Source organism: Bombina bombina, chromosome 6 (assembly GCF_027579735.1).
Source record: "Bombina bombina isolate aBomBom1 chromosome 6, aBomBom1.pri, whole genome shotgun sequence".
NCBI classification, from domain to species: Eukaryota; Metazoa; Chordata; class Amphibia; order Anura; family Bombinatoridae; genus Bombina; species Bombina bombina.
In genome coordinates, this window is record NC_069504.1 from 10,601,735 (window position 1) to 10,624,549 (window position 22,815).

A 22,815-nucleotide genomic window follows, 5' to 3' on the forward strand; every position below is an offset into this window, starting at 1 on the left:
CAGAAACTCACAAAAAATGGCGCCGCTCGGATTCTCCAAGAAGGAGGCAGAGTCATTAGAACTGCTAGGTGTGTAGCAAAAATAAAAATGGCGTGCTAAAAAGTTAATAAAACTATGTACAAAAGAGAAAACTATGGGAGAATTACAGTGGAGACTGCCCAAGTAAAGTCTGTCACAAACTTATCCATGTATAAGTGAGGAAATTGCGCCTCTCTGTAACAGGTGCAGAGATCTCAGAAACCCCTTGAAAAGATCAGTAATCATGCCACCAGATGGCTAGACATAAAGCGATCACAAATAAGCCCATAAAGTCTCATACATGCAATATTGTACAAATAAAATATAGCCTTATATAACTGTTAACTCCTCCAACCGCTAAAAGTGAAACAGTTTCTCTCACATCTCACAATAAGTGCCTGCACACTGCCATTATTAAAATCCTAGCTAGGATATATTGTGTCCCAAGAGTCCTTAAAGTGCACAGTCTCCCTTACTTAGAAGGCAAAAGGCACTTACTTGGATCTAGCCGTCCGGCAGGAGGACAGCCTACCCGGTATGAGAGGATGCCACTCCTCATAGAGACCTGTAGAAAAAAAGAGAGAACAGAGTAAACCTACTCTGGCTTTCTATTTGAGGGCAACAACAATGTTAGGAAAACACAGCAAGGCCACCTCACAAGTTCCTAACTGCTTTAAAGCCACCACTACTCTACTGAAGAGATTAACGTGGACTACAGCTAGACCCAGAACACAGGAAAGATCAGAGCAAATCTAGTCTGGCTTTCAAAATAATAAAATCTTGATTGAAGTGAAATAGATCCAAATTTCATCAGACACCAAAACTTCACCTCCTCCATGCACGAAGGCAAAGAGAATGACTAGGGTTTGTGGGAAGGGAAGTGATACTTAAAGGGACACTGAACCCAATTTTTTTCTTTTGTGATTCAGAAAGAGCATGACATTTTAAGCAACTTTCTAATTTACTCCTATTATCAAATGTTCTTTATTCTCTTGGTATATTTATTTGAAATGCAAGAATGTAAGTTTAGATGCCGGCCCATTTTTGGTGAACAACCTAGGTTGTCCTTGCTGATTGGTGGATAAATTCATCCACCAATCAAAAACTGCTGTCCAGAGTTCTGAACCAAGAAAAAAAAGCTTAGATGCCTTCTTTTTCATATAAAGATAACAAGAGAACAAAGAAACATTGATAATAGGAGTAAATTAGAAAGGTGCTTAAAATTGCATGCTCTATCTGAATCACGAAAGAAAAAATTTGGGTTCAGTGTCCCTTTAACAGCTTTGCTGTGGTGCTCAATGCCTCCTCCTGCTGGCCAGTAGTGATATTCCCAACAATAATTGATGACATCTTGGGCTCACCATATTTCAGGAAAAAAAACAGATTTTTCCCATTGTCTTTCAGGAGAGTGAAAGTTTTTCTTTTCGTAGAAGAATATTGCACCTAATTAATCAGCTAACCTGAACCTCTTTGGGAAGAGTCCCATGATGCTGGAATTAGCTTAGTAAGTGTGGAAGCTGAAGATTGTGGATTTAATTTCTCAGTGAAAAATATGTTTTTTTTAAATCACTCCCTGTTATTACTCGTGGACTCCACAGCTTGAGTATTAGTTCCCATGAGTAATGGATCGTGGACTCTCACCACCTGTATGAAAGAAAACAATTTATACTTACCTGATACATTTATTTATTTCCTGCTGCTGAGAGACCACGAGACCCCGCCCTTGTGTTTTTCTAGTGTTAGTTTTTTCCAGCACATCTTTTTTGCTGGTCTTTTTATGGCGCCTATTTCTTACCTCACTTGCTTGGCTTTACATTAGGCTGAGGTGTGTGTGAGGGGTTTTATATAGTTCTTGGGGTTTGGGACTCTTTACCTCCTCCTAGTGCACTGGTTTTCAAACTGGTCCTCAAGCTTTCCTAACAGGCCACATTTTGAGAACATCTGAACTAGAGCACAGGTGAAATAATCGGCTACCTGCTCTCAGCCGAGATAATCCTGAAAACCTGGCCGGTTTGGGAGGCCTGAGAACAGGTTTGAAAACCAGTATCCTAGTGGAATGGATCATGAACCTTCAGCACCATGAAAGATAGATAGACTATACAAGTCACACATATATATATATATATATATATATACACATATATACATACATACACACACACACAGACTATACATGTCACTATTATAAATAGATATGTACAGACTATACATGTCACTATTATATATAGATGTGTACAGACTATACATGTCACTATTATATATAGATGTGTACAGACTATACATGTCACTATTATATATAGATGTGTACAGACTATACATGTCACTATTATATATAGCTATATGTGTACAGACTATACATGTCACTATTATATATAGATATAGATGTGTACAGACTATACATGTCACTATTATATATAGCTATGTACAGACTATACATGTCACTATTATATATAGATAGGTACAGACTATACATGTCACTATTATATATAGCTATGTACAGACTATACATGTCACTATTATATATAGATAGGTACAGACTATACATGTCACTATTATATATAGCTATATGTGTACAGACTATACATGTCACTATTATATATAGATATAGATGTGTACAGACTATACATGTCACTATTATATATAGATATAGATGTGTACAGACTAGACATGCCACTATTATATATAGATATGTACAGACTATACATGTCACTATTATATATAGATATGTACAGACTATACATGTCACTATTATATATAGCTATGTACAGACTATACATGTCACTATTATATATAGATAGGTACAGACTATACATGTCACTATTATATATAGCTATATGTGTACAGACTATACATGTCACTATTATATATAGATATAGATGTGTACAGACTATACATGTCACTATTATATATAGATATAGATGTGTACAGACTATACATGTCACTATTATATATAGATATGTACAGACTATACATGTCACTATTATATATAGATATGTACAGACTATACATGTCACTATTATATATAGATATGTTTACAGACTACATGTCACTATTATATATAGATATAGATGTGTACAGACTATACATGTCACTATTATATATAGATAGGTACAGACTATACATGTCACTATTATATATAGCTATGTACAGACTATACATGTCACTATTATATATAGATAGGTACAGACTATACATGTCACTATTATATATAGCTATGTACAGACTATACATGTCACTATTATATATAGATATGTACAGACTATACATGTCACTATTATATATAGATATATGTTTACAGACTATACATGTCACTATTATATATAGATATGTACAGACTATACATGTCACTATTATATATAGATATAGATGTGTACAGACTATACATGTCACTATTATATATAGATATAGATGTGTACAGACTATACATGTCACTATTATATATAGCTATGTACAGACTATACATGTCACTATTATATATAGATATAGATGTGTACAGACTATACATGTCACTATTATATATAGCTATGTACAGACTATACATGTCACTATTATATATAGCTATGTACAGACTATACATGTCACTATTATATATAGATATAGATGTGTACAGACTATACATGTCACTATTATATATAGATATAGATGTGTACAGACTATACATGTCACTATTATATATAGATATAGATGTGTACAGACTATACATGTCACTATTATATATAGATATAGATGTGTACAGACTAGACATGTCACTATTATATATAGATATGTACAGACTATACATGTCACTATTATATATAGATATAGATGTGTACAGACTATACATGTCACTATTATATATAGATATGTACAGACTATACATGTCACTATTATATATAGATATATGTTTACAGACTACATGTCACTATTATATATAGATATAGATGTGTACAGACTATACATGTCACTATTATATATAGATAGGTACAGACTATACATGTCACTATTATATATAGCTATGTACAGACTATACATGTCACTATTATATATAGATAGGTACAGACTATACATGTCACTATTATATATAGCTATGTACAGACTATACATGTCACTATTATATATAGATATGTACAGACTATACATGTCACTATTATATATAGATATATGTTTACAGACTATACATGTCACTATTATATATAGATATGTACAGACTATACATGTCACTATTATATATAGATATAGATGTGTACAGACTATACATGTCACTATTATATATAGATATAGATGTGTACAGACTATACATGTCACTATTATATATAGCTATGTACAGACTATACATGTCACTATTATATATAGCTATGTACAGACTATACATGTCACTATTATATATAGCTATGTACAGACTATACATGTCACTATTATATATAGATATAGATGTGTACAGACTATACATGTCACTATTATATATAGATATAGATGTGTACAGACTATACATGTCACTATTATATATAGATATAGATGTGTACAGACTATACATGTCACTATTATATATAGATATAGGATGTGTACAGACTATACATGTCACTATTATATATAGATATGTACAGACTATACATGTCACTATTATATATAGATATGTACAGACTATACATGTCACTATTATATATAGCTATGTACAGACTATACATGTCACTATTATATATAGCTATGTACAGACTATACATGTCACTATTATATATAGCTATGTACAGACTATACATGTCACTATTATATATAGATATAGATGTGTACAGACTATACATGTCACTATTATATATAGATATAGATGTGTACAGACTATACATGTCACTATTATATATAGATATAGATGTGTACAGACTATACATGTCACTATTATATATAGATATAGATGTGTACAGACTATACATGTCACTATTATATATAGATATGTACAGACTATACATGTCACTATTATATATATATATAGATGTGTACAGACTATACATGTCACTATTATATATAGATATAGATGTGTACAGACTATACATGTCACTATTATATATATATATATATAGATGTGTACAGACTATACATGTCACTATTATATATAGATATAGATGTGTACAGACTATACATGTCACTATTATATATAGATATAGATGTGTACAGACTATAAATGTCACTATTATATATAGATATGTACAGACTATACATGTCACTATTATATATAGATATAGATGTGTACAGACTATACATGTCACTATTATATATAGATATGTACAGACTATACATGTCACTATTATATATAGATATGTACAGACTATACATGTCACTATTATATATAGATATAGATGTGTACAGACTATACATGTCACTATTATATATAGCTATATGTGTACAGACTATACATGTCACTATTATATATAGATATGTACAGACTATACATGTCACTATTATATATAGATATGTACAGACTATACATGTCACTATTATATATAGATATAGATGTGTACAGACTATACATGTCACTATTATATATAGATATAGATGTGTACAGACTATACATGTCACTATTATATATAGATATGTACAGACTATACATGTCACTATTAGATATAGATATAGATGTGTACAGACTATACATGTCACTATTATATATAGATAGGTACAGACTATACATGTCACTATTATATATAGATATAGATGTGTACAGACTATACATGTCACTATTATATATAGATATGTACAGACTATACATGTCACTATTATATATAGATATATGTTTACAGACTATACATGTCACTATTATATATAGATATGTACAGACTATACATGTCACTATTATATATAGATATAGATGTGTACAGACTATACATGTCACTATTATATATAGATATAGATGTGTACAGACTAGACATGTCACTATTATATATAGATGTGTACAGACTAGACATGCCACTATTATATATAGATATAGATGTGTACAGACTATACATGTCACTATTATATATAGATATAGATGTGTACAGACTATACATGTCACTATTATATATAGATATGTTTACAGACTACATGTCACTATTATATATAGATATAGATGTGTACAGACTATACATGTCACTATTATATATAGATAGGTACAGACTATACATGTCACTATTATATATAGATAGGTACAGACTATACATGTCACTATTATATATAGCTATGTACAGACTATACATGTCACTATTATATATAGCTATGTACAGACTATACATGTCACTATTATATATAGCTATGTACAGACTATACATGTCACTATTATATATAGCTATGTACAGACTATACATGTCACTATTATATATAGCTATGTACAGACTATACATGTCACTATTATATATAGATATGTACAGACTATACATGTCACTATTATATATAGATATGTACAGACTATACATGTCACTATTATATATAGATATGTACAGACTATACATGTCACTATTATATATAGATGTGTACAGACTATACATGTCACTATTATATATAGATGTGTACAGACTATACATGTCACTATTATATATAGATGTGTACAGACTATACATGTCACTATTATATATAGATATGTACAGACTATACATGTCACTATTATATATAGATATATGTTTACAGACTATACATGTCACTATTATATATAGATATGTACAGACTATACATGTCACTATTATATATAGATGTGTACAGACTATACATGTCACTATTATATATAGATATAGATGTGTACAGACTATACATGTCACTATTATATATAGATATAGATGTGTACAGACTATACATGTCACTATTATATATAGATGTGTACAGACTATACATGTCACTATTATATATATAGATATATATGTGTACAGACTATACATGTCACTATTATATATAGCTATATGTGTACAGACTATACATGTCACTATTATATATAGATATGTACAGACTATACATGACACTAATATATATAGATAGGTACAGACTATACATGTCACTATTATATATAGATAGGTACAGACTATACATGTCACTATTATATATAGATATAGATGTGTACAGACTATACATGTCACTATTATATATAGATATGTACAGACTATACATGTCACTATTATATATAGATATGTACAGACTATACATGTCACTATTATATATAGATATGTACAGACTATACATGTCACTATTAAATATAGATATATGTTTACAGACTATACATGTCACTATTATATATAGATATATGTTTACAGACTATACATGTCACTATTATATATAGATATGTACAGACTATACATGTCACTATTATATATAGATATGTACAGACTATACATGTCACTATTATATATAGATATGTTTACAGACTATACATGTCACTATTATATATAGATATGTACAGACTATACATGTCACTATTATATATAGATATATGTTTACAGACTATACATGTCACTATTATATATAGATATATGTTTACAGACTATACATGTCACTATTATATATAGATATGTACAGACTATACATGTCACTATTATATATAGATGTGTACAGACTATACATGTCACTATTATATATAGATATGTGTACAGACTATACATGTCACTATTATATATAGATATATGTTTACAGACTATACATGTCACTATTATATATAGATATGTACAGACTATACATGTCACTATTATATATAGATATGTGTACAGACTATACATGTCACTATTATATATAGATATGTACAGAGTATACATGTCACTATTATATATAGATATGTACAGACTATACATGTCACTATTATATATAGATATGTACAGACTATACATGTCACTATTATATATAGATATATGTTTACAGACTATACATGTCACTATTATATATAGATATGTACAGACTATACATGTCACTATTATATATAGATATGTACAGACTATACATGTCACTATTATATATAGATATGTACAGACTATACATGTCACTATTATATATAGATATGTTTACAGACTATACATGTCACTATTATATATAGATATGTACAGACTATACATGTCACTATTATATATAGATATATGTTTACAGACTATACATGTCACTATTATATATAGATATGTACAGACTATACATGTCACTATTATATATAGCTATGTACAGACTATACATGTCACTATTATATATAGCTAGGTACAGACTATACATGTCACTATTATATATAGCTATGTACAGACTATACATGTCACTATTATATATAGCTATGTACAGACTATACATGTCACTATTATATATAGATATGTACAGACTATACATGTCACTATTATATATAGATATGTTTACAGACTATACATGTCACTATTATATATAGATATGTACAGACTATACATGTCACTATTATATATAGATATATGTTTACAGACTATACATGTCACTATTATATATAGATATGTACAGACTATACATGTCACTATTATATATAGCTATGTACAGACTATACATGTCACTATTATATATAGCTAGGTACAGACTATACATGTCACTATTATATATAGCTATGTACAGACTATACATGTCACTATTATATATAGCTATGTACAGACTATACATGTCACTATTATATATAGATATGTACAGACTATACATGTCACTATTATATATAGATAGGTACAGACTATACATGTCACTATTATATATAGATAGGTACAGACTATACATGTCACTATTATATATAGATATGTACAGACTATACATGTCACTATTATATATAGATATGTACAGACTATACATGTCACTATTATATATAGATATGTACAGACTATACATGTCACTATTATATATAGATATGTTTACAGACTATACATGTCACTATTATATATAGAGATATGTACAGACTATACATGTCACTATTATATATAGATATATGTTTACAGACTATACATGTCACTATTATATATAGATATGTACAGACTATACATGTCACTATTATATATAGCTATGTACAGACTATACATGTCACTATTATATATAGATATAGATGTGTACAGACTATACATGTCACTATTATATATAGATATAGATGTGTACAGACTATACATGTCACTATTATATATAGATATATGTTTACAGACTATACATGTCACTATTATATATAGATATGTACAGACTATACATGTCACTATTATATATAGATATGTTTGTACAGACTATACATGTCACTATTATATATAGATGTGTACAGACTATACATGTCACTATTATATATAGATATGTACAGACTATACATGTCACTATTATATATAGATATGTACAGACTATACATGTCACTATTATATATAGATATATGTTTACAGACTATACATGTCACTATTATATATAGATATGTACAGGACTATACATGTCACTATTATATATAGATATGTACAGACTATACATGTCCACTATTATATATAGATATAGATGTGTACAGACTATACATGTCACTATTATATATAGATATATGTTTACAGACTATACATGTCACTATTATATATAGATATGTACAGACTATACATGTCACTATTATATATAGATATATGTTTACAGACTATACATGTCACTATTATATATAGATATGTACAGACTATACATGTCACTATTATATATAGATATGTACAGACTATACATGTCACTATTATATATAGATATGTACAGACTATACATGTCACTATTATATATAGATTAGATGTGTACAGACTATACATGTCACTATTATATATAGATATAAGATGTGTACAGACTATACATGTCACTATTATATATAGATATGTACAGACTATACATGTCACTATTATATATAGATATAGATGTGTACAGACTATACATGTCACTATTATATATAGATATAGATGTGTACAGACTATACATGTCACTATTATATATAGATATAGATGTGTACAGACTATACATGTCACTATTATATATAGATATGTACAGGACTATACATGTCACTTTTATATATAGATATATGATGTGTACAGACTATACATGTCCATCTATTATATATAGATATATGTTTAACAGACTACATGTCACTTTTATATATAGATATATGTTTACTGACTACATGTCACTATTATATATCGATATAGGATGTGTACAGACTATACATGTCACTATTATATATAGATTAAGATGTGTACAGACTATTACATGTCCCTATTATATATAGATATTATGTTTACAGACTACATGTCACATATTATATATAGATATAGATGTGTACAGACTATACATGTCACTATTATATATAGATAGGTACAGACTCTACAATGTCACTTTAAATTGATAGATATGTACAGACTATACATGTCCACTATCTATATATAGATATAGATGTGTAGCAGACGTTTACATGTCACTATTTATATAGATTTGTACAGGACTATAATTCACTAATAATATAGATATTGTACAGACTATACATGTCACTATTATATATAGATATGTACAGACTATACATGTCACTATTTATAAATAGCTTATAGATTTGTACAGACTATACATGTCACTATTATATATATATAGCTATGTTACCGACTATACATGTCACTATTTTTATAGTATATAGATGTGTACAGACGTTACATGTCTCTACTTATATATAGATATAGATGTGTACAGGGCCTATACATGTCACTATTATATATAGATATAGTGTGTACAGACCTATACATGTCACCTATTATATATTGATATAGATGTGTACAGACTAACATGTCACTATTATATATAGTATATAGATGTGTACAGACTATACATGTCACTATTATATATAGATATGCTACAAGACTATACATGTCACTATTATATATAGAAATAGATGTACAGACTATACAGTGTCACTATTTATATATAGCTCTGTACAGACTATACATGTCACTATATCTCTAGATATAGATATGTACCAGACTATACATGTCACTATTATATATAGATATGTACAGACTAATACATGTCACTATTATATATAGATATAGATGTGTACAGACTATACAATGTCACTATTATATATAGATATATGTACAGACTAAATGTCACTATTATATATAGATATATGTTTACAGACATACATGTCACTATGTATATATAGATATAGATGTGTACAGACTATACAGGTCACTATTATATATAGATAAGATGTGACAGACTATACATGTCCTATTATATATAGAATAAGTTTACAGACTACATGTCACTATTATATATAGATATAGATGTGTACAGACTATACATGTCACTATTATATATAGATAGGTACAGACTATACATGTCACTATTATATATAGCTATGTACAGACTATACATGTCCACTATAATATATAGATATATGTGTACAGACTATACATGTCACTATTATATATAGATATGTACAGACTATACATGTCACTATTATATATAGATATGTACAGACTATACATGTCACTATTATATATAGATATGTTACAGACTATATACATGTCACTATTATATATAGATATGTACAGTACTATACAGGACACATATTATATATAGATATAGAATGTGTACAGGACTATACATGTCCACAATTAATATATAGATTATAGATATGTACAGCAGACTATACATGTCACTTTATATATAGATATAGGATGTTTACAGGACTAACATGTCACTATTATATATATATATAGATTATGTACAGACGTATACATGTCACTATTATATATAGATATAGATGTGTACAGACTATACATGTCTCTATTATATATAGATATAGATATGTACAGACTATACATGTCACTAGTTATATATAGATATGTACAGACTATAACATGTCACTATTAGATATAGATATGAGATGTGTACAGGACATATACATGTCACTATTATATATAGATGATGTACAGGACTATACATGTCATCTATTTTATATATAGATATGTACAGACTACACATGTCACTAATATATATAGATATAGATGTGTACAGACTATACATGTCACTATTATATATAGATATAGATATGTACAGACTATACATGTCACTTTATTATAGATATAGATATGTACAGACTATACATGTCACTATTATATATAGATGTTGTACAGACTATACATGTCACTATTATATATAGATATAGATGATGTACAGAATATACATGTCACTATTATATATAGATTAGATTGTGTACAGACTATACATGTCACTATTACATATAGATATAGATGTGTACAGGACTATACATGTCACTATTATATTATAGATATAGATGTGTACAGACTATACATGTCACTTTTATGTATAGATATATAGGTGTACAGACGATAGATGTCACTATTATATATAGATATGTACAGACTATACATGTCACTATTATATATAGATAGGATGTTTACAGACTATACATGTCACTATTATATATAGATGTGTACAGACTATACATGTCACTATTATATATAGATATGTACAGACTATACATGTCACTATTATATATGATATAGTTTACAGACTATACGATGTCACTATTATATATAGATAGTGTACAGACTATACATGTCACTATTATATATAGATATGTACAGACTATACATGTCACTATTATATATAGATATGTACAGACTATACATGTCACTATTATATATAGCTATGTACAGACTATACATGTCACTATTATATATAGCTATGTACAGACTATACATGTCACTATTATATATAGCCTATGTACAGACTATACATGTCACTATTATATATAGATATGTACAGACTATACATGTCACTATTATATATAGATATGTACAGACTATACATGTCACTATTATATATAGATATGTACAGACTATACATGTCACTATTATATATAGATATGTACAGACTATACATGTCACTATTATATATAGATATAGATGTGTACAGACTATACATGTCACTATTATATATAGATATGTACAGACTATACATGTCACTATTATATATAGATAATGTACAGACTATACATGTCACTATTATATATAGATATGTACAGACTATACATGTCACTATTATATATAGACTTATGTACAGTACCTATACATGTCACTATTATATATAGATATGTACAGACTATACATGTCACTATTATATATAGCTATTGTACAGACTATACATGTCACTATTATATATAGATATGTTACAGACTATAATGTCACTATTTATATATAGATATACATGTCACTATTATATATAGATATGTACAGACTATACATGTCACTATTATATATAGATATGTACAGACTATACATGTCACTATTATATATAGATATATGTTTACAGACTATACATGTCACTATTATATATAGATATATGTTTACAGACTATACATGTCACTATTATATATAGATATGTACAGACTATACATGTCACTATTATATATAGATATGTACAGACTATACATGTCACTATTATATATAGATATAGATGTGTACAGACTATACATGTCACTATTATATATAGATATGTACAGACTATACATGTCACTATTATATATAGATATAGTGTACAGACTATACATGTCACTATTATATATAGATATATGTTTACAGGACTATACATGTCACTATTATATATAGATTTGTACAGACTATACATGTCACTATTATATATAGATAGTGTACAGACTATAACATGTCACTATTATATATAGATATGTTACAGACTATACATGTCACTATTTATATATAGATATATGTTTACAGACTATACATGTCACTATTATATATAGATATGTACAGACTATACATGTCACTTTTATATATAGATATGTGTACAGACTATACATGTCACTATTATATATAGATATGTACAGTACTATACATGTCCACTATTATATATAGATATGTACAGACTATACATGTCACTATTATAATATAGATATGTACAGACTATACATGTCACTATTATATATAGATATATGTTGTACAGACTATACATGTCACTATTATATATAGATATGTACAGACTATACATGTCACTATTATATATAGATATGTACAGACTATACATGTCACTATTATATAAGATATGTTCAGACTATACATGGGTCAACTATAATATATAGGATATGTTTACAGACTATACATGTCACTATTATATATAGATATGTTACAAGACTATACATGTCACTAATTATATATAGATATATTTTACAGACTTATACATGGTCACTATTTAATATATCGATTATGTACAGACTATACATGTAACTATTATATATAGCTATGTACAGACTATACATGTTCACTATTATATATAGCTAGGTACTGACTTATCATGTCACTTTAATATAAGCTATGTACAGGACATATAACATGTCACTATTATATATAGCTTATGTACAGACTATACCATGTCACTATTATCATATAGATATGTACAGTCCTTATATCATGTCACTATTATATATAGAATAGTTTACAGACATATACATTGTCACTATGATATTATAGAAATTACAGACTATACATGTCACTATTATATATAGATATATTGTTTACAGACTATACATGTCACTATTATATATAGATATGTACAGACTATACATGTCACTATTATATATAGCTATGTACAGACTATACATGTCACTATTATATATAGCTATGTACAGACTATACATGTCACTATTATATATAGATATGTACAGACTATACATGTCACTATTATATATAGATAGGTACAGACTATACATGTCCTATTATATATAGTATAGGTACAGACTATACATGTCACTATTATATATAGATATGTACAGACTATACATGTCACTTTATATATAGATATGTACAGGACTATACATGTCATCTATTATATATAGATATGTACAGGACTATACATGTCACTATTATATATAGATATGTTTACAGACTATACATTGTCACTATTATATATAGAGATATGTACAGACTATACATGTCACTATTATATATAGATATATGTTTACAGGACTATACATGTCACTATTATATATAGATATGTACAGACTATACATGTCACTATTATAATATAGCTATGTACAGACTATACATGTCACTATTATATATTGATATTGATGTGTACAGACTATACATGTCACTATTATATATAGATATAGATGTGTACAGACTATACATGTCACTATTATATATAAGATATATGTTTACAGACTATACATGCTCACTATTATATATAGATATGTATCAGACTATACATGTCACTATTATATATAGATATGGTTTGTACAGACTATACATGTCACTATTATATATAGATGTGTACAGACTATACATGTCACTATTATATATAGATATGTACAGACTATACATGTCCACTATTATATATAGATATGTACAGACTATACATGTCACTATTATATATAGATATATGTTTACAGACTATACATGTCACTTTTATATATAGATATGTACAGACTATACATGTCACTATTATATATAGATATGTACAGACTATACATGTCACTATTATATATAGATATAGATGTGTACAGACTATACATGTCACTATTATATATAGATATATGTTTACAGACTATACATGTCACTATTATATATAGCTATGTACAGACTATACATGTCACTATTATATATAGATATATGTTTACAGACTATACATGTCACTATTATATATAGATATGTACAGACTATACATGTCACTATTATATATAGATATGTACAGACTATACATGTCACTATTATATATAGATATGTACAGACTATACATGTCACTATTATATATAGATATAGATGTGTACAGACTATACATGTCACTATTATATATAGATATAGATGTGTACAGACTATACATGTCACTATTATATATAGATATGTACAGACTATACATGTCACTATTATATATAGATATAGATGTGTACAGACTATACATGTCACTATTATATATAGATATAGATGTGTACAGACTATACATGTCACTATTATATATAGATATAGATGTGTACAGACTATACATGTCACTATTATATATAGATATGTACAGACTATACATGTCACTATTATATATAGATATAGATGTGTACAGACTATACATGTCACTATTATATATAGATATATGTTTACAGACTACATGTCACTATTATATATAGATATATGTTTACAGACTACATGTCACTATTATATATAGATATAGATGTGTACAGACTATACATGTCACTATTATATATAGATATAGATGTGTACAGACTATACATGTCCCTATTATATATAGATATATGTTTACAGACTACATGTCACTATTATATATAGATATAGATGTGTACAGACTATACATGTCACTATTATATATAGATATGTACAGACTATACATGTCACTATTATATATAGATATAGATGTGTACAGACTATACATGTCACTATTATATATAGATATAGATGTGTACAGACTATACATGTCACTATTATATATAGATATAGATGTGTACAGACTATACATGTCACTATTATATATAGATATGTACAGACTATACATGTCACTATTATATATAGATATAGATGTGTACAGACTATACATGTCACTATTATATATAGATATATGTTTACAGACTACATGTCACTATTATATATAGATATATGTTTACAGACTACATGTCACTATTATATATAGATATAGATGTGTACAGACTATACATGTCACTATTATATATAGATATAGATGTGTACAGACTATACATGTCCCTATTATATATAGATATATGTTTACAGACTACATGTCACTATTATATATAGATATAGATGTGTACAGACTATACATGTCACTATTATATATAGATATGTACAGACTATACATGTCACTATTATATATAGATATAGATGTGTACAGACTATACATGTCACTATTATATATAGATATAGATGTGTACAGACTATACATGTCACTATTATATATAGATATAGATGTGTACAGACTATACATGTCACTATTATATATAGATATGTACAGACTATACATGTCACTATTATATATAGATATAGATGTGTACAGACTATACATGTCACTATTATATATAGATATATGTTTACAGACTACATGTCACTATTATATATAGATATATGTTTACAGACTACATGTCACTATTATATATAGATATAGATGTGTACAGACTATACATGTCACTATTATATATAGATATAGATGTGTACAGACTATACATGTCCCTATTATATATAGATATATGTTTACAGACTACATGTCACTATTATATATAGATATAGATGTGTACAGACTATACATGTCACTATTATATATAGATAGGTACAGACTATACATGTCACTATTATATATAGATATGTACAGACTATACATGTCACTATTATATATAGATATAGATGTGTACAGACTATACATGTCACTATTATATATAGATATGTACAGACTATACATGTCACTATTATATATAGATATGTACAGACTATACATGTCACTATTATATATAGATATGTACAGACTATACATGTCACTATTATATATAGATATGTACAGACTATACATGTCACTATTATATATAGATATAGATGTGTACAGACTATACATGTCACTATTATATATAGATATAGATATGTACAGACTATACATGTCACTATTATATATAGATATAGATGTGTACAGACTATACATGTCACTATTATATATAGATATAGATATGTACAGACTATACATGTCACTATTATATATAGATATAGATGTGTACAGACTATACATGTCACTATTATATATAGATATAGATATGTACAGACTATACATGTCACTATTATATATAGATATGTACAGACTATACATGTCACTATTATATATAGATATAGATGTGTACAGACTATACATGTCACTATTATATATAGATATGTACAGACTATACATGTCACTATTTTATATATAGATATGTACAGACTACACATGTCACTATTATATATAGATATAGATGTGTACAGACTATACATGTCACTATTATATATAGATATGTACAGACTATACATGTCACTATTATATATAGATATAGATATGTACAGACTATACATGTCACTATTATATATAGATGTGTACAGACTATACATGTCACTATTATATATAGATATAGATATGTACAGAATATACATGTCACTATTATATATAGATATGTACAGACTATACATGTCACTATTACATATAGATATAGATGTGTACAGACTATACATGTCACTATTATATATAGATATAGATGTGTACAGACTATACATGTCACTATTATATATAGATATAGATGTGTACAGACTATAGATGTCACTATTATATATAGATATGTACAGACTATACATGTCACTATTATATATAGATAGATGTTTACAGACTATACATGTCACTATTATATATAGATGTGTACAGACTATACATGTCACTATTATATATAGCTATGTACAGACTATACATGTCACTATTATATATAGATATATGTTTACAGACTATACATGTCACTATTATATATAGATGTGTACAGACTATACATGTCACTATTATATATAGATATGTACAGACTATACATGTCACTATTATATATAGATATGTACAGACTATACATGTCACTATTATATATAGCTATGTACAGACTATACATGTCACTATTATATATAGCTATGTACAGACTATACATGTCACTATTATATATACCTATGTACAGACTATACATGTCACTATTATATATAGATATGTACAGACTATACATGTCACTATTATATATAGATATGTACAGACTATACATGTCACTATTATATATAGATATGTACAGACTATACATGTCACTATTATATATAGCTATGTACAGACTATACATGTCACTATTATATATAGCTATGTACAGACTATACATGTCACTATTATATATAGATATAGATGTGTACAGACTATACATGTCACTATTATATATAGATATAGATGTGTACAGACTATACATGTCACTATTATATATAGATATGTACAGACTATACATGTCACTATTATATATAGATATGTACAGACTATACATGTCACTATTATATATAGCTATGTACAGACTATACATGTCACTATTATATATAGATATGTACAGACTATACATGTCACTATTATATATAGATATAGATGTGTACAGACTATACATGTCACTATTATATATAGATATGTACAGACTATACATGTCACTATTATATATAGATATGTACAGACTATACATGTCACTATTATATATAGATATGTACAGACTATACATGTCACTATTATATATAGATATGTACAGACTATACATGTCACTATTATATATAGATATGTACAGACTATACATGTCACTATTATATATAGATATGTACAGACTATACATGTCACTATTATATATAGATATATGTTTACAGACTATACATGTCACTATTATATATAGATATATGTTTACAGACTATACATGTCACTATTATATATAGATATGTACAGACTATACATGTCACTATTATATATAGATATGTACAGACTATACATGTCACTATTATATATAGATATAGATGTGTACAGACTATACATGTCACTATTATATATAGATATGTACAGACTATACATGTCACTATTATATATAGATATAGATGTGTACAGACTATACATGTCACTATTATATATAGATATGTACAGACTATACATGTCACTATTATATATAGATATGTACAGACTATACATGTCACTATTATATATAGATATGTACAGACTATACATGTCACTATTATATATAGATATGTACAGACTATACATGTCACTATTTTATATATAGATATAGATGTGTACAGACTATACATGTCACTATTATATATAGATATGTACAGACTATACATGTCACTATTATATATAGATGTGTACAGACTATACATGTCACTATTATATATAGCTATATGTGTACAGACTATACATGTCACTATTATATATAGATGTGTACAGACTATACATGTCACTATTATATATAGCTATATGTGTACAGACTATACATGTCACTATTTTATATATAGATATAGATGTGTACAGACTATACATGTCACTATTATATATAGATATGTACAGACTATACATGTCACTATTATATATAGATATGTACAGACTATACATGTCACTATTATATATAGATATAGATGTGTACAGACTATACATGTCACTATTATATATAGATATGTACAGACTATACATGTCACTATTATATATAGATATGTACAGACTATACATGTCACTATTATATATAGCTATGTACAGACTATACATGTCACTATTATATATAGATATGTACAGACTATACATGTCACTATTATATATAGATATGTACAGACTATACATGTCACTATTATATATAGATATGTACAGACTATACATGTCACTATTATATATAGATATGTACAGACTATACATGTCACTATTATATATAGATATAGATATGTACAGACTATACATGTCACTATTATATATAGATATGTACAGACTATACATGTCACTATTATATATAGCTATGTACAGACTATACATGTCACTATTATATATAGCTATGTACAGACTATACATGTCACTATTATATATAGATATATGTTTACAGACCATATACGTCACTATAATAAATAGACCACCAGAACAAGATGCCCTCACACAGTGACTGAGACGCTCACCTCACGTTACTTCCGGTTGTTATATCCCCAGAAGGGGCGGACACTTACACTGACAAATCAGCAACGAGCTTTATTTTACGTACTTATGACGTCATTCATTGCCCACTACATGGTAAGTAGGGACGGGGGGGGGCTCGAGACCACCGCGCATGCGTGAGACTGTACCCTTGTGTGTCAGATTATGTGCAGCAGGGATGTACCACTGAGATAGAGGGGTGCAGTTACTGGTTCTGCGGGTCTAGGACTGAACCATTGGCGCCAAATCGTTGGGGGAAATCATATGCAGAAATCATAAACGTTACAACCCATTCTCCACCATCAGCTCTATTTAATTTTGTATACTATGGCATGTACCATTGTGTGTGCAGGGGGTATTTACTAACTAGTGAGTTTATTTAATTCTATATACTATGGCATGTACCATTGTGTGTGCAGGGGGTATTTACTAACTAGTGAGTTTATTTAATTCTATATACTATGGCATGTACCATTGTGTGTGCAGGGGGTATTTACTAACTAGTGAGTTTATTTAATTCTATATACTATGGCATGTACCATTGTGTGTGCAGGGGGTATTACTAACTAGTGAGTTTATTTAATTCTGTATAATCTGGCATGTACCATTGTGTGTGCAGGGGGTATTTACTAACTAGTGAGTTTATTTCATTCTATATACTATGGCATGTACCATTGTGTGTGCAGGGGGTATTTACTAACTAGTGAGTTTATTTAATTCTATATACTATGGCATGTACCATTGTGTGTGCAGGAGGTATTTACTAACTAGTGAGTTTATTTCATTCTATATACTATGGCATGTACCATTGTGTGTGCAGGGGGTATTTACTAACTAGTGAGTTTATTTCATTCTATATTCTATGGCATGTACCATTGTGTGTGCAGGGGGTATTACTAACTAGTGAGTTTATTTAATTCTGTATAATCTGGCATGTACCATTGTGTGTGCAGGGGGTATTTACTAACGTGAGTTTATGTAATTATGTATAATATGGCATGTACCATTGTGTGTACAGGGGAGTATTTACTAACTAATGAGTTTATGTAATTATGTATAATATGGCATATACCATTGTGTGTGCAGGGGGAATCTACTAACTAGTAAGTTTATGTAATTATGTATAATATGGCATGTACCATTGTGTGTACAGGGGAGTATTTACTAACTAGTGAGTTTATTTAATTCAGTATAATCTGGCATGTACCATTGTGTGTACAGGGGAGTATTTACTAACTAGTGAGTTTATTTAATTCAGTATAATCTGGCATGTACCATTGTGTGTACAGGGGTCATTTACTAACCAGTGAGTTTAATTCCGTATAATCTGGCATGTACCATTTTTTGTGTACGTAGGGGGGGTTATTTACTAACTTGTGAATGTGGTATGCTTTTACTTTAAGAAAGGTCACTCTAGAACTGTTTTTGGGAACTCTTTGATTAGAAGCCACGTTAAGTTTTAGTTTCAGTTTCTCTTGTTGCTCTTTGAATTCCATCTGAGCTGAATAAAGAACTGCTCTGTGTTCCAGCTATCAAGTAGTGCTTGCTCCTGCAACCCATATTCAAAACACACACAGAAAATACTACAGTGAGTTTATTTAATTCTGTATAATATGGCATGTACCATTGTGTGTGCAGGAGGTATTTACTAACTAGTGAGTTTATTTAATTCTGTATAATCTGGCATGTACCATTGTGTGTGCAGGGGGAGTATTTACTAACTAGTGAGTTTATTTAATTCTGTATAATCTGGCATGTACCATTGTGTGTGCAGGGGGTATTTACTAACTAGTGAGTTTATTTAATTCTGTATAATATGGCATGTACCATTGTGTGTGCAGGGGGTATTTACTAACTAGTGAGTTTATTTAATTCTGTATAATCTGGCATGTACCATTGTGTGTGCAGGGGGAGTATTTACTAACTAGTGAGTTTATTTAATTCTGTATAATATGGCATGTACCATTGTGTGTGCAGGGGGTATTTACTAACTAGTGAGTTTATTTAATTCTGTATAATCTGGCATGTACCATTGTGTGTGCAGGGGGTATTTACTAACTAGTGAGTTTATTTAATTCTGTATAATATGGCATGTACCATTGTGTGTGCAGGGGGTATTTACTAACTAGTGAGTTT

General features: G+C 28.3%; 1 protein-coding gene across 1 annotated transcript in view; it reads right to left on the bottom strand.

Annotated features, from left to right (window-relative positions):
- Positions 1-20,691, bottom strand: part of LOC128662532 (protein SCO2 homolog, mitochondrial) — a 44,793-nt gene extending 24,102 nt beyond the window's left edge. The window contains exon 1 of the mRNA XM_053716312.1: positions 20,664-20,691. The gene's annotated coding sequence lies outside the window, so the exon portion shown is untranslated. The remainder of the gene's footprint in view (positions 1-20,663) is intronic.
- Positions 20,692-22,815: the final 2,124 nt, after the last annotated feature.